A 16708-nucleotide genomic window follows, 5' to 3' on the forward strand; every position below is an offset into this window, starting at 1 on the left:
TTATATTATAATTTTTCAGTGCGAATAATACATAGTGAAAGGTACAGAAATGCAGACAATATGGGTTATAGTGTGGTTCAACTGTCCGTCTGTGCTTACAATGAGTACACAATGTCCTACATGGTTATAACTTATATATCTTAGTAATTTCTTTACAAATAAAGTTGTCCTACATGGTTACAATTTATACATCGTATAAATTTCTTTACAAATTTGTCTAGTTTATATTACCATTTTCAGTGCAAATAATACATAGTGAAAAGTACAAAGTGGGTTATAGTGTGGACCAACTGTCCTACATGCTTACAACTTATACATCTTAGAAATTTCTTTACAAATAAAGTTGTCTAGTTTATATAATTCTAGATTAAGGTTTATATTATCATATTGTGTGGTCTTGATTAAACTGCTTTCGATTACATTTCTTTCGACTATTGTAAGGACAGGAATTTTGAAGGGATATTATTTTTGGAATTTCGTTTTATTTATCTATTTATTTATTTGAGTGTTGATTTGAGAGACTGGGTATTATGGACGTCGTGACGGTTTTACTCAACCAAGAAGCAAAGTAGAAAATAGAGCCTTAATAGACCATGAATTTATTCTATTCTATGTCTGCCTATCAAGATGTGTTGGCAAAGAGCCTTACTATAATCATTGAAGAAAAACATACAATAGGAGATAGCTACAAATATATTTCAGCTGATTTTGGTTAAACTGAGTTTCGACGCGACATTAGAATGTTCTCGAACATAGCAGGGGCACCGTAGCTCCGCCCACCCGTGACGTCACTAAACGTTCGGACAGAGGCGTAAGCTAAGGCCATTAATTTTAAGAGTAATAGGAAAAATTCCCAACTTTCAGTTCAGGATTCCACTAGAGAAATAGTTTAGGGAGAGATTGTAGCAGCTAGGGGCTCTGTTGAGAAGCGAAATGAAGTTTTACGAAATGATACAACAGGGAGGTTAGTAGTTTACCCATAGATACGAACACATAGCCGTCTCGTTCTTTTTGTGCGCAGCTAAAATTTTAATCTGATGCCAAAAATGATTCCGATAACAGGTATGAACACGTTCTGTAAGATTAATGAAAACAAATGTCAATATGTGAGTTAAATGATATAGTGCAGATATAGTAGGTAGATAGTTATTATTATTATTAAGTTTTGAATCTGATGCCAAAAATGATTCCGATAACAGATATGGAAAAAGGGGTTTAAGGGAGTGTACTTCACAAACACTTTGCGTATATACATTAGCTATGAGAGTGTAAGCCTTAGAGTACAATTCTGTCTGTGATCGTTCTCTAATAAGAATACGGGGTTGAAGGTAGACACAGTGCTTGAAGGTAGACACAGTGCTTGAAGGTAGACACAATATTGTAAGTAGACTTATACAGTGACCGGAAGGTTGGAGCGTAAATAACTACGTTTTTCCACGTGCCTGTGACCTTACTTATGATGCCCATAAGAAAGAAAAAACTGTGTTATTAAATGTCTCGCATACCCATATATTTTTCATATTGTAAGGATCAATAGATTAGTTGGAGAAAACCACAATATACTTTTGTATTTCCTTACTATATTTTTGCTTCAGTGTAATAATTAACACATAGCAGACCTTCGCTTATTTTCTTTTACTACCCCCACTTGGGCATAGGCCTTTTCGCTACCCAGAACCAACCCCGAACGACCTGAGGAAAGGGGACGGAGTCAGACGTGAATAACAAGGAGCAGTTTCCATTTATGGTCAGATATATCCATATAGACGATTGGGTGGTGGCAGCGTATACCTTGATTTTTTTTATTTCCCAAATCGTTCTTATGTGGGTATCTCTGATCACTCCCATTGGAGGTGCTCTTGGTTAAACACTAAATCAATCGACGGCACCACACTATATTGTTACTATAAGCTATTATTTTAACTTCTTCCCAATTAATAGGGTGGTTAAAGGTACTGAGGTGTTGAAAAATACCACTGGACATATTTCCATCTTTAACACATTTCTTATGTTGTACCCATAGACAGTTGGTCCATGGGTACTACCTCACCTCTCTCACCAGGATGTCTCCACGTCCCCCATGTTTCCCACCTATATAGTCTGCACCTTTGTACCTTTCACTATGTATTATTTGCACTGAAGATGTGAATACACGAAAGCGCTCTGCTTTAATAGTTTTTCTTCGTGGTCAACCTTGCATTTTCAAGAACACACGCTTCCAGTGTTTTTCCTGCATATGTATATATATATATATATATATAAATATGCATTATATATATATATATATATACATCTACACTGAATGGTTCCCAGCGATCAATTGATATCTTTATTCAACCACAAACAACTTTTAATTCCATGCCATCGCAATCGAGACTGAAGAATCGCTCGATGGAGACACACACACACACACACACACACACACACACACACACACACACACACACACACACACACACACACACACACACACACACACACACATATATATATATATATATATATATATATATATTGTAACGTAATATTAGATATTACGTCATATGTGTAATTATGTTATAGAATTGTGTTCCTTTGTATTACATAACTATGTTCATATTTCTTGTCTATGTATGTATTGTAACAATGTTAAGCAGTAACGCCCGTCCACTATATGTAATCTTGCCTACGTGCGGAGAAAGGTGCGCACTCTTGTAGAACAAACAGACAAGCGAAATCCTGAATAGTTCGGAGCGCACAGATTTGACAGTTACTAAATAAGTAGATTGTTCAAGCGAGTCGAGGGTCTTAAAACTACCCATGTTGACGTGTGTTAACTTACCCTCCTCCCCCCTTTGCGCTCACCCGCACCCTTCACCGGAAGTAGCCCGCTTCCGGTCCAATGGTATATAAGCGGTGGAAATCACTCACACCTTGTCATTTTCTCGCATATTGATCTCTTGATAAAAACTAGAAGTTTAGACTCCATGAAGACGATTGGTGTGAAGTGATCACCCTTTTTTGCCTACATTACGTGTCTTATATACATTGCATTACTTTATACTTATATTTGTACTTATTACTTATTTTGATACATGTTCCTGATCTCTTTGTACTTAGATAGTACCATATTGTATACGTATCTTGTGTTTCTTATTTGAACGATACTTTCCATATTCTTATAATCATGTAACGGTCCCATTGACCCTACTGCCCATTCTCTTTTGTGTTGATTGCCTGTAAATATTTTCCATGATATTAATAATTTTCGTTTACTAGTTTTATCGCTAGTTTAATATTCCTTTCCTGGAATCTTCTTTGTTACCTTTACTTCTAGTCTTACGAATTATCTAGGCCCTGACCAGATAGTTCAGTCCTACAGTGGCTTCTAGAAGTGAGCTGGTTCTTAAGCACTTATCCGTTATACGTAACGTCTCTTCACATAACCAGCCCGTCCGTAACAAAGTGGCGACCTTGCCAGGATATTTTATCAGGTATTTAACACATTCTTTTAGAGATGGATGATATAATTCAAGAATTCGTTCAAAATCCCAAGGTAAGTTTCTTAAAGAAACAAACTAAAGACACTTTGATAGAAATAGGCAAGCACTTTGGAGTAGACATTGATACAAGTTTGCGAAAGAAAAAATTACTTCAGGAACTCGTTGAAAATCTGATCGAAGATGAGATCTTATCTCCAGAAGAGATTACAGCTATACAAATTCCTTCAAATAGGTTAGAAATAGAGGCACGACTAACCGAACTTAAGATTTAAGGTCAGGAGAGTAGAAATTGAGGAGGAAGCTAAATTGAAACAAATGCAAATTGAGGCAGAACTTAAAGCTAGAGAGGAGGAAGCTAAACTGAAACAAATGAAAATTGAGGCAGAATTTAAAGCTAGAGAAGAGGAAGCTAAAGTGAAACAAGTAGCTAAAGAGGACGAAACTAAAATCAAATTGGCAGAATTTAAAGCTAGAGAAGAGGAAGCAAAAGTGAAACAAATAGAAAGAGAGGACGAAACTAAAGTCAAATTGGCAGAGTTAGAATTAAAGAAGGCAGAAGTAGAAGCTAGGATTGTTGATAGACAACCCGTAGTTCAGGAAGGTCATATAGATATTTCCAAGTATGTAAAACTTCTACCCCAATTTTCAGAAGGAGAGCCAGAAACTTTCTTTCTCCAGTGGGAAAAATTGGCGCAACAGTTACAAACCCCTAAAGAAAATTGGCCATTAATCATTCAAACACAATTTAAGGGTAAGGCTCAGCAAATTTATACTTCTCTTTCAGAAGCAGAAAGCGAGTATGATAATATGAAAGCTTGTATTCTAAAAGCTTATGAACTAATACCAGAGGCCTATAGACAGAAATTCCGTAATTATAGGAAGACACCTCAGTTAACATACGTAGAATATGCGGCTCAACAAGAGAGGTTATTCAATAGGTGGTGTTTGGCTAGTGAAACGGACACCTTAGATAGACTTAAACAGTTGATTTTATTGGAGCAGTTTAAGAATACCTTAGAGACAGATCTTAGGATTTTTATAGATGATCATGTTCCCGAAACTTTAACTAAAGCTGCTGTATTGGCTGATGAGTTCACACTAAATCATAAACCTAAGTCAAGACAAATGGAATCCCAAAAGTCAAAGTCATATATTCCAGATTCAACAAAATACTCTGATCCTTGGTCCCCAAAGAAACCCTTTGAAAATCAGTCTAGCCCATCACATTCCAGTTACAGGTCTGATTTCAACCAATATCCTCCAAACCAACCTTGGCCAAGAATGGAAAGCTTTAAGACTAATCCCCCTGTAACTTGTTCATATTGTAAAAAGGCTGGCCATCACATTTCAAATTGCAGAAAGAGACTGACTCCCTCATTCTCCAATAAGACACCAACTCTTGTAAGTCATATAAAATCAGATGATTCAAAATCCTCTATTCAGGATAAACTACCAAAGAAGCCGGTATTGTCAAGTAATGTAGAACCCCCCTCATCAGATCATGATCCTTGTTTCAAACCATTTGTATCTTCAGGAACTATATCTCATAGTAGTAGTTCACAACAATATCCTATTTCCATACTCCGAGACACAGGAGCAAAGCAAAGTCTGATTTTAAATTCTGTCTTGCAGAATCTGGGTGAGTCATATACAGGTTATGATATATTGATAGAAGGAGTTGGAGGAATTGTAAAATGTCCATTACATAATGTTTTCTTGCGGTCTGATTTAACAACCGGAATGGTTAAAGTAGCAGTAGTAGACTCTCTTCCCATAGTAGGAATATCCTTATTGTTGGCCAATGACATCGCTGGAAGCAAAGTCATTTCTCCTTTAATAACAAATAACCCTAAGACCTCAGTAGAACCTTCAGATAACTTACAGTTGTTTCCCGCTTGTGCTGTAACCAGATCTCAGTACAAGAAATCTGAAGAGGAGACCTATAATTTAGAATCCCTATTCTCCCAAACTGACCCATCTTCTTCTTCACCAGTTTTTCTATCTAGAGCAGAATTAATCAAAGAACAGAAGTCAGATCATTCTCTTAAAAATTTGTACGAGTTTGTTTCATCTCCAGAAGAAGTTGAAAATATGTCACGAGGTTTCTATATAGAAAACGGAGTCCTAATGCAAAAATGGAGAGCATCCACCGCAACCGCTGACCAGCCATGGCAAGTAAGGAATCAAATAGTCCTCCCTCTTGGTTTCAGGAATAATGTTCTAAGATTGGCTCATGATACTCCCTTAGCAGGTCACTTAGGGGTAAGAAAGACCTTGTTCAACATAACCCAACATTTCCATTGGCCCACGGTTGTCAAAGATGTTGCCCAATATTGTAAAACATGTCATACATGTCAACTTGTAGGTAAGCCCAACCAGAAAATTGTAGAAGCTCCACTCCATCCCATTCCTGTAATGGAAGAGCCATTTAAAAAAATTCTTATTGACTGTGTAGGACCTTTACCTCCTTCTAGTAAAGGAAATCAGTACATTCTCACAATCATGTGTATGAGCACTCGTTTTCCAGAAGCAATTCCTTTGAAAAATATTAAAGCTCAAATATAATCAGAGAAATGTTGAAATATTTCACTATGGTAGGATTTCCCAAGAACATTCAAAGTGATCAAGGAAGTAATTTTCTTTCCAACAAGTTTAGAGAAACTCTTGTAACACTAGGTATAAATCATGTAACTTCCTCCGCCTATCATCCTCAATCACAAGGTGCTCTAGAGCGCTTTCACCAAACGCTCAAGACAATGTTAAGAATCTTCTGTGCTGAGAACACTCGAAATTGGGAAGACGGACTCCCCTTTTTGTTGTTCGCCACCCGAACAACAATTCAAGAAAGCCTTGGATTCAGCCCGTCAGAATTAGTCTTCGGTCATGAAGTCCGTGGTCCCCTAAAGATACTTCATGAACAATGGATGAAAGAAGAACCACCAGTTCCTTCTTTGAAATACGTGTCCCAGGTCACCGAGAAGTTGTTAGAAGCTTGGAAGTTGGCAAGAGAGAACTTGACGAATGCTCAACGAGTAATGAAAGGTCGGTATGATAAAAATTCTAAACTTAGAACTTTCTCTCCAGGAGATCAAGTGTTACTTTATCTTCCCATACCAGGAGATCCATTGCAGGCTAAATACAAAGGACCCTATGAAGTCCTTGTCCAGAGCCAGTGATCTCAACTACATAATCAAAACTCCAGACAGAAGAAAGAGTTTCCCGTCTCTGTCACATTAAATACCTTAAAACCTTATTATTCCAGAGATCCAATTCCAGCTTGCAGCTCTACCACAATAGAATCGAAGAGACTCCTGATAACCTGCCTAATCCTCCTGAGATTCCCTTGGAAAACTCTCAGATACTACAAAATCTTCAGATAAAAGTAGGACACTTATCTGAGAAACAAGGTAAAGACATTCTTTCTCTCTTAAGAAGTTTTCCAAAATTATTTCTAGATTCCCCAAGATTCACTTCTTTGATAGAACATGAAATAATTCTAGACTCGCCAAGAGCTATCAAACAAGCCCCTTATAGAGTCAATCCAAAAAAGAAGGAGTTTATAAAAGCAGAAATAAACACTCTGCTTCAACAGGAATAATTGAACCCTCCAGTAGTCCTTGGGCATCTCCTTGCATTCTTGTCCCTAAATCTGACAATTCTTATCGCCTGTGCATTGACTACAGGAAAATCAATGCCCATACTAAGGCCGATGCTTTTCCTATCCCTAGGATAGATGATATCATAGACAGTCTAGGAACTGCCAAGTATGTATCCAAGTTGGATATGTTAAGGGGATACTATCAAATCCCGGTACACCCTCGCTCAAGTGAAGTTACCGCTTTCATTACGGAAGAGGGATTGTTTCAATTCCGAGCAATGCCATTTGGGCTTAAAAATGCCCCTGCCACTTACCAAAGAATGATAAGTAATCTTGTTGCAGGATTGCCAGGAGTAAAAACTTATCTAGATGATGTGATATATTTAGTCAGTCTTGGACAGAACACATTGAACACTTAAATAATTTCTTTTATAGAGCAGACCAAGCAAACCTTACCATCAATTTGTCCAAATGTGATTTCGGACATACACAGGTCCCCTATTTGGGATTTAAAGTTGGAAATTCCCAAGTGTTTCCAATAGACGCCAAGATAAAAGCCATCAATGATGTTACCAACACCCACTAATCGTAGAGAGGTACGTCGATTCCTTGGAATGAGTGGCTATTATCGCCGTTTTTGTCCAAATTTTTCAGATGTAGCAGAACCATTGACTGACCTGTTGAAAAAGACCACGACTTCGTGTGGACACCTACCTGTGTGAACGGCCTTCAAAAAACCTGAAGTCCCTTCTCACTAACGCACCAGTTCTAAGGGCACCCGATTTCCAACGACCCTTTCTTCTGCAAGTCGACGCCAGCGACACCGGTATCGGTGCCCCCCTCTGCAAGAAACACAATGAAAGTTCTCACGCTATCGCCTACTACAGCAAGAAGCTGTCCCCTGCGCAGAAGAACTACTCAACAATTGAGAAGGAGACGCTCGCTTTGGTCCAGGCCCTTATCCACTTCGAAGTCTACCTGGGTTCCTCAACTACCATTCAAGTATATTCGGATCACAACCCCTTAAAGTTCCTACAGACTATGAAAAACAAGAATCCGAGACTTACACGTTGGAGTTTATTTCTCCAACCCTTTAATCTAACAATTCATCACATTAAAGGCGTCCTTAATGTTTTAGCCGACGTCCTTTCTAGAACATAGCTTTTCAACAGAAAATGAAAAGTTTTCCCAAACGGTGGAGGTGTAACGTAATATTAGATATTACGTCATATGTGTAATTATGTTATAGAATTGTGTTCCTTTGTATTACATAACTATGTTCATATTTCTTGTCTATGTATGTATTGTAACAATGTTAAGCAGTAACGCCCGTCCACTATATGTAATCTTGCCTACGTGCGGAGAAAGGTGCGCACTCTTGTAGAACAAACAGACAAGCGAAATCCTGAATAGTTCGGAGCGCACAGATTTGACAGTTACTAAATAAGTAGATTGTTCAAGCGAGTCGAGGGTCTTAAAACTACCCATGTTGACGTGTGTTAACTTACCCTCCTCCCCCCTTTGCGCTCACCCGCACCCTTCACCGGAAGTATCCCGCTTCCGGTCCAATGGTATATAAGCGGTGGAAATCACCACACACCTTGTCATTTTCTCGCATATTGATCTATTGTTAAATACTAGAAGTTTAGTATCATGAGAAGATTGGTGTGAAGTGATCACCCATTTTTGCCTACATTACGTGTCTTTTATACTTTGCATTACTTTTATACTTATATTTGTACTTATTACTTATTTTGATACATGTTCCTGATCTCTTTGTACTTAGATAGTACCATATTGTATACGTATCTTGTGTTTCTTATTTGAACGATACTTTCCATATTCTTATAATCATGTAACCCTACTGCCCATTCTCTTTTGTGTTGATTGCCTGTAAATATTTTCCATGATATTAATAATTTCGTTTACTGGTTTTATCGCTAGTTTAATATTCCTTTCCTGGAATCTTCTTTGTTACCTTTACTTCTAGTCTTACGAATTATCTAGGCCCTGACCAGATAGTTCAGTCCTACAGTGGCTTCTAGAAGTGAGCTGGTTCTTAAGCACTTATCCGTTATACGTAACGTCTCTTCACATAACCAGCCCGTCCCGTAACAATATATATATATATATATATATATATATATATATATATATATATATATATATATATATATATATATATATACGTACATATATCTTATGTGGTCTAATAAGCAGAAACGGGTGACCATGTTTTGTTACCTGTTAAGAGGATGTGTAGTTATGTGAGAATAAACACCGTGTGAGATCGAAACCTTTATTGGTACGACGTTTCGCTTGTTACAGCTTTTTCAAGTACAGACATGGCAAACACTCTGAGTATATATAGGCAACGGGGAAGGAACTGGGAGAGGTTATCAGGGAGGGGTGGGTGGTAGGTGGAGGGGCGGGGGTGTGAGAAAGGGGACGGGTGGGACTTGGTGGAGATAAAGGAGGACATTTCGGACAGTTTGTTGAAGTGGACTAAGGGGGACATTTCATACATTTGTATAATGCGGGTAATAGATGGATGATAGGAGGGGCGATGTTAAACATGCCTCTGTTCTGCTCAATGGTTTTGAAGCTTTGAATGGCGGCCGCTTCGAGGCATTTCCTCCTCACCCTGTCTGGTTCACTAAAAAGAAGCTCTGCGTTATCCCAATCCATCAGGTGATCGTTGGTGTTCCGGTGGATAACACAGGCGTTGGTGGTGATGTTGTTCCGGGAATCGTAGCGATGCTCCCGGATCCGGGTCTTCAGGTCACGGGAGGTCTCGCCGATGTATACTTTATCACATCCAGCACAGGGTATGGGGTAGACACCAGCGTTTTTTCCCCACATCTCGTCCTGGCTGTCACTCCTTCTAGAGAGCTCTTTGATAGTTCTGCTGGACTGGCCCACTACCTGTATGTTGCAACGCCCAAGTGTCCGGGTGAGGGTGGTGGTGACGCTGCTGGCTGGAAGGATAAGCCTCCTAGCTGGTTCTTCCGTTGGTTCCCGCCCTTCCATTATTTTGAGTGCCTTTTTCTTACACTGGTGGATGATGCACGCTGGAGGTTTTTCAGAAATTAAAATATACTCAGAGTGTTTGCCATGTCTACTTGAAAAAGCTGTAACAAGCGAAACGTCGTACCAATAAAGGTTTCGATCTCACACGGTGTTTATTCTCACAGTCTTGTCGGCGTTTGCCATTGTGTTTCAACATGTGTAGTTATAAAAGACAAATATGATTTCATAGTTTCATTTGTGTATGTGGGTGAATTTATCTATCAATCTATCTATCTATCTATCTATCTATCTATATATATATATATATATATATATATATATATATATATATATATACATATATACATATATATATATATATATATTGCGGGAGTCAAATTTAGTATCCCGAACACAGAGGACCTTGATGAGAAGTATGAAGAAGACAGCTCGATGTTCACCAACAAAAGTTTGTAGCACATTTTCAGTTTCCAAAGTACGCTAAGGACGGGATTGCACGACGATAGAGGCCTGTCAGGGGTCAGAATATAAAGACAAGTCCCCATCTTTATACAAAAAAGGATAGTTACCCCAGTGAGATAACCCAGGCTTAATTTCCTTCCACCAACTCTACCATATCTTCCAGTGGCCCATTGATTTTAAACACAACAGGAACACTTGTTAAGGCTACATTTGCATTTCATAACTGGCCCCGCAAGACTTCTACGAGACACTACTTCCCATCTGGATGTGCTGATGAAGAGGATGTGAATAATGGTGACATTAACCCAGGGGCATGTCGACGGCAAGTGTTCAGCCCTCTCCAATCTGTGGACCGTAGGGGAAGGTGGGGTAAGACGGACCACTTAAGAAAGTATTGAGTCTAGAAACCACATTTATATGATTTTTTTTTAGGGGTTGGTGGGTTTGTGGTGGTGCTTTGGGATGTTATCTTTGAAGTCCACACCCGGGTCACGGTTTTTGAAGGAAAACAATGAAGCACGAGATTTTACAAAATAATAATTTTTAATGGGCCAAAAACAAAATGATGGGGTAAGGCGGCACCCTGGGAGTCCGTCTTACCCCGCAAACTGAACATGAAGAAACAAATCCTTATTGGCATAAAGCACAGATAAAAAAAAATCTTCTTCGTCATCATCATATCCCTTCGCATTGCTCATGAGTCAAATTTATTGATACAAATCAAATGGAAAAAAAACTCTTACTCATCATCATCATCTATTCCTGCACAACTTAATGACAAATCACAAACAAAAACCTCATATCTCAGCATCATCATCATCTATCTCTGCACATTGCTCATGAGCCCAGCTTTTGCAATTAACACAACAAACCCACTCTTCTCCTCTCACAGAATTACCAAATGTGTTATTGCAGTACAAGCAGTTGAGTCTCCATCTTCACTGTCACTATCACTGTGATGAGCCCAGGATGGTCCAGCTTTCTCTTGATTTCGTTTTATCTGTTTTGTCATTGTTAGTTTCCTTTTCTTCTTATCTTCTCTCTCTTGTCGTTTATATGCAACCGGTAGAGCAAGGTATTTTTCCTTTTTCTTTTGAATTGCTGCCTCTAACTGGGAATGCTGTCAAAACTAGAGCTCGCCCATGGGGCTTGGCTCTCTTCTTTCGTACAGCTGGGTTCACCTTTGGCAAATTAATTATATCCTCGGATGAACTACCTGGCTTGAACAGGTTCTGAGCCACTTTTGGAGTTACAGGTAGAGGCACAACACTAGAACTTTCCGGCTCAAGGGCTCGGCAGCCCCATACCTCCGACCATCAATGGTCCTCTAACGCCTCACGGCTTGTATCGTCAGGCCCTAGGCGTAGACTTTGACCTTATACTCTCGCAATCCGTCCCCGTCTCCGAGTCGTCCCTGGTATACAACCCGGGTCCTCTCGGAGGACAAGGGGACGTGTCTTATGGTACGGAGGGTGGCGCCCCCCAGGATCATCAGTAAGAACCCGGGCCTCTCGGAGGACAGGGGGACGTGTCTTATGATACGGAGGGTGGCGCCCCGAGGGTCATCAGGCCTCGGCAGCCCCATAACTCCGACCATCAATGGTCCTCTAACGCCTCACGGCTTGCTTCGTCAGACCCTAGGCGTGGACTTTGACCTCTTCCGTCGTCTCCGGGTCGTCCGTGGGTGGGCGGCCCGGGGACTCTTGGGGGACGGGGGGGGGGGACGTGTCGGGTGGTGCGGAGGGTGGCGCCCCGGGGGGTCGGCGGGCCTCTCGGCGGCCCCCGTGCCCCCGACCGTCGTGGTCCTCTAACACCTTTCGGCTTGCCTTTTCGGGCGGGTCCGTGAGCCCACCTTCCTCCCGGAGCCGCTCACGTAGACCCAACAGGAAGTCCCGCTCGAGAAAGAGTTCTATCTCTCCCAAGAGGCCTAGGACGCTCAGCTCGTCCACACCCTCCACATCCCGGTCACGGCACCACCCTCCTTCCGGGTTTCTTAAGCCGATAAAAACAATTTCAGCGGCACGAGCCGCGACAAAGAAATATTTTACCATGTTAAAATTAATTTCAACGCTGTGACTCAGGTCGAAATGAACATGACTTTTCCTATTCAACTTAAGCTAATCTACGGTCATGATGGTCGAGAATTTTACCATGTTAAAATTAATTTTAACGCTCACTGTGACTCAGGTCGAAATGGACATGACTTTTCCTATTCAACTTAAGCTAATCTATAGTCATGATGGTCAAGAATTTTACCATGTTAAAACTAATTTCAACGCCCACTGTGACTCAGGTCGACATGAACATGACTTTTCATATTCAACTTAAGCTAATCTACAGTCATGATGGTCGAGAATTTTACCATGTTAAAACTAATTTCGACGCTCACTGTGACTCAGGTCGAAATGAACATGACTTCCTATTCAACTTAATTCAATCTACAGTCATGATGGTCGACACTTTTACAATGTTAAAATTTATTTCAACGCTCACTGTGACTCAGTGATGTCACGGTATGATAAGATGACGTCACGATGTAGTCCTATGACGTCAGTTTGTGTCCCTGTGACGTCACGAGGCGATCCTATGACGCCATGATTAAATCCGGTGACGTCGCAGTATAATCACATGATGTCACTAGGTATTAAACATATGGAAGTCAGCTTGTGGGTGAGGAGACGTCACAAACTGCCATAGCACACTATTGGATGAGGACGCTCGCCACGGGCTTCGAGGACTTCCCGCGGGAAAACTTGGGGTGAGTTGGATACATACCGAGGGTCCAGGCCCGTCGTAGCGGGAGACGCTCAGGGAACGTCTTCACCCAGGACGAAGCCTCTTGACTAACGCCCACGGACGAGGTCGCTCGGAAACGAACTTGGCCTCGCATACTCCCTTTCGGACTCTCGCTTACCCCGAGGATCTTCACGAAACTAGTGAGAGTGGTAGGCGTACGCTGGAAGGAAACAAGCGTCTCCACACTCATGTACCTAGACGGCTAGTTGATGCATTTGCCCACCGGGAAGGGTGCATCGGCCGACATCTCGGTGGCTCTGAGAGTGTTGGCGGACGTGGAGTTCGGGGTGGACTGGGACGGGTCTGCCCTCGCTCCCACACAGAGACTTTATTGGCTCGGGATTGAGTGGGACACAGTCAGCGCTCTTCGGGTGCTCCCCTGCGCCAAGAGAGCGTGCTTCTCTCACACGTTCTCCCTCCTTCGGTGGCGGGGGGGGGGGAGTTCAACTTCGCGACCTCGGCCCTTCCACTGAGCCGCTTGGGGCGCCGACGGCTGGTACGGGAGGTCGACAGGAGCATACTGCTTCTCCCGCGTGACCTGCCCGGGCCGATACCCTCAGCACTCCACAGGTTGTTGCGTCCCTGGCTTCGGTCGGGGGCCCTACGCCGGTCGCTCTATCCAGGTTTCAGGAGACCTACGTGGTGTGGCAACTACGCCCACAAGTGTTCGAGTCGCTCTCCCTCCGCTACGGCACCCCAGAGGTGGACCTGTTTGCCTCCCCAAACACGACCCAGCTCCCCCTCTACCTCACCTACATCCAAAGGACACGCACAGGAGGCCCAGACGCCTTCACGGAGGACTGGAACAGCTGGAAGTACGTATTCATTTTCCTCCTCCAGCGACACCGGTCCTCCTGAAGGTGATGCAGACCCTCAGATCCTTCAAGGGTCAGGTCCTCCTGATAGCTCCCTACTGGCCAACCCAGCCGTGGAACTTGATACTTGGAGTTTCTACAGAGGCAGCAGACAAGATGCTTAGAGCTCACCTTCCGTCCTCAGTGCGGCAGTGTGGGTCCTGCTGACGGAGATTCCGGAACTGCCTTCGGAGACACGCGATGGTGACCATCTCCGCTAGCACGGTTCTGGACTTCCTGACTTGGCTGGCTGCCTCCACCAACAGGGCACCGGCGACTATCTTGCCTCACTATACAGCCCTCACTGATCCGCTACGCTTTGGCATGAACATCCGAGTGCCACAGAGGGCGCGAACCCTCCTAATGAAGGGGATCAGCGCCTCGAGAGAGCCGAGACATCAGCCGGTCCTGGCCTGGTCCTTGCATCGGTTCTGCAGTACCTGACGTTCGAAAGGGCCATTATGGAGGAAGAACACTTCCCTCAACGTGTCGTCTTTCTGCTCGCCTTGACTACGGAATACAGGGCTTCACAGCAGGCGGCAATCACCCGCCACCCGTCCTTCTCCAAACTGGAGGAGGACAGCTCGGCCCTAACCCTCTCTCCATCACCAACATTCCTGGCCAGGAACGGCCGAGCGGACGACATGATTGGCCCTCTCAGAATACAATCCTTCCGGGAGGGAGGACGCCCACATCCGCTGCGCCCGGTCCGTGCGTTCGAAGACTACGTGGAGCACACGGAAGAGATTTCTGAGGATCATCTCTTCTACAACTCGAAATTTAGGATTCCCCTAACCCCGAGGTCCCGGATGCACCTGCTTTTCCGCTTTTTGGAGAGAGCCGACCCGGGCCATGCCCCGCACGCCCACAGCATCAGGGACTTCGTGGCATCGCTGGCGTTTCTCCGCACCCACTCTGTGGAGCGGGTGCGGGACCTAGGGGCTGGACATCGACGACTTTGGGGACACGGTGTCTCTACCACTCGGTCGCCCCTGTCCCATGTGTCGCCATGGAAACGGCTCCACCCCTCTCATCTCATGAAAAAAGGGGGGTGGGGGGGCAAAGGGCGACCGAAGAGTGGGGAGGGGCCAGGAACCGCTGAACAGGATACGAATTTCGTATAATTTACGCATTGTGTGAACAGTGCAATGTTGTGCATGTCACATTCTTCGGTGTGGGTACTTGACGTTTCTTTTCTCCCCTCTACTGAGTGGTAAAATGAATAAGTCTCCCATAGGAAAGACACACGTAATAACGGTTTGAATCAGGCTTCGCCTCTCCTCCTCTCATGCATAGCTTCGCTGTGCAGGTTTCTTTCAGCCGATAATATTTCTTTGTCGCGGCTCGTGCCGCTTAAATTGTTTTTATCGGCTTAGGAGAGGAACAGAGGGAGTAATTGGTGAGGAACAGTGTGGATTTAGGACGGGTAGAGGTTGTGTAGATCAGATCTTTGTGGTAAGACAGATATGTGAGAAAGCTATAGGAAAGGGGAAGGATGTTTTTTGGGCTTTCATGGATCTGGAAAAGGCTTATGATAGGGTAGACAGAAAGGCACTGTGGGAGGTTATGCAGATTTATGGGATAGGAGGAAAGCTTTTGGGAGCTGTCAAGAGTTTTTATGAGAGTAGTAGAGCATGTGTTAGGATTAGAAATGGAGAGAGTGAGTGGTTTGAAGTAAAGGTGGGACTTCGTCAAGGATGCGTTATGTCGCCCTGGCTGTTCAACTTATACATGGATGGGGTGGTGCGAGAGGTGAATGCTAGGGTAGTGAGTCAGGGATTGGAGATGGTTAAAGAAAATGGAGAAAAGTGGGAGGTGAGCCAGCTGTTGTTTGCGGACGACACTGCGCTTGTGGCAGGGTCAGAGGAGGGATTGAGGAAGCTGGTGGCAGAGTTTGGGAGAGTATGTGATAGAAGAAAGCTAAAGATAAATGTGGGTAAAAGTAAGGTGATGAGATGTACAAGGGGTGAAAGTGGCAGTAGACTGGAAGTGAGCATTAAGGGAGAGCGACTGGAGGAAGTGGATAGTTTTAGATACTTGGGTGCAAGTGTAGCAGGAAAAGGTGGAGTGAAGGTGGAGGTAGAATGTAGATTGAGAGAAGCGAGTAAATGCCTTGGTGGTTTAAAGAGTGTAATGAGGAATAGACATTTGGGAATGGATGCGAAGAGGAGACTGTATGAAGGAGTGATTGTGCCAACAGCACTGTATGGGGCAGAAACGTGGAACATAAGAGAAGAAGAGAGAAGGAGTTTGAATGTGTTTGAGATGAGGTGTCTGAGAAGTATGGTGGGGGTTACTAGGCAAGATAGAGTGAGAAATGAGGAGGTGAGGAGGAGAACAGGGGTGAAAAAGGATTTGGGAGATAGGGTTGATGAAAGAATATTAGGATGGTTTGGACACATGGAAAGAATGAGTGAAGAAAGACTAGTAAAAGAGGTATGGAAGGCAGATGTGGAGGAAGTGAACATGAGGGGACGTCCTAGGAT

Source organism: Oratosquilla oratoria, chromosome 16, assembly GCF_046742065.1.
Source record: "Oratosquilla oratoria isolate Oo_2021 chromosome 16, ASM4674206v1, whole genome shotgun sequence".
In the NCBI taxonomy this organism is placed as follows: domain Eukaryota; kingdom Metazoa; phylum Arthropoda; class Malacostraca; order Stomatopoda; family Squillidae; genus Oratosquilla; species Oratosquilla oratoria.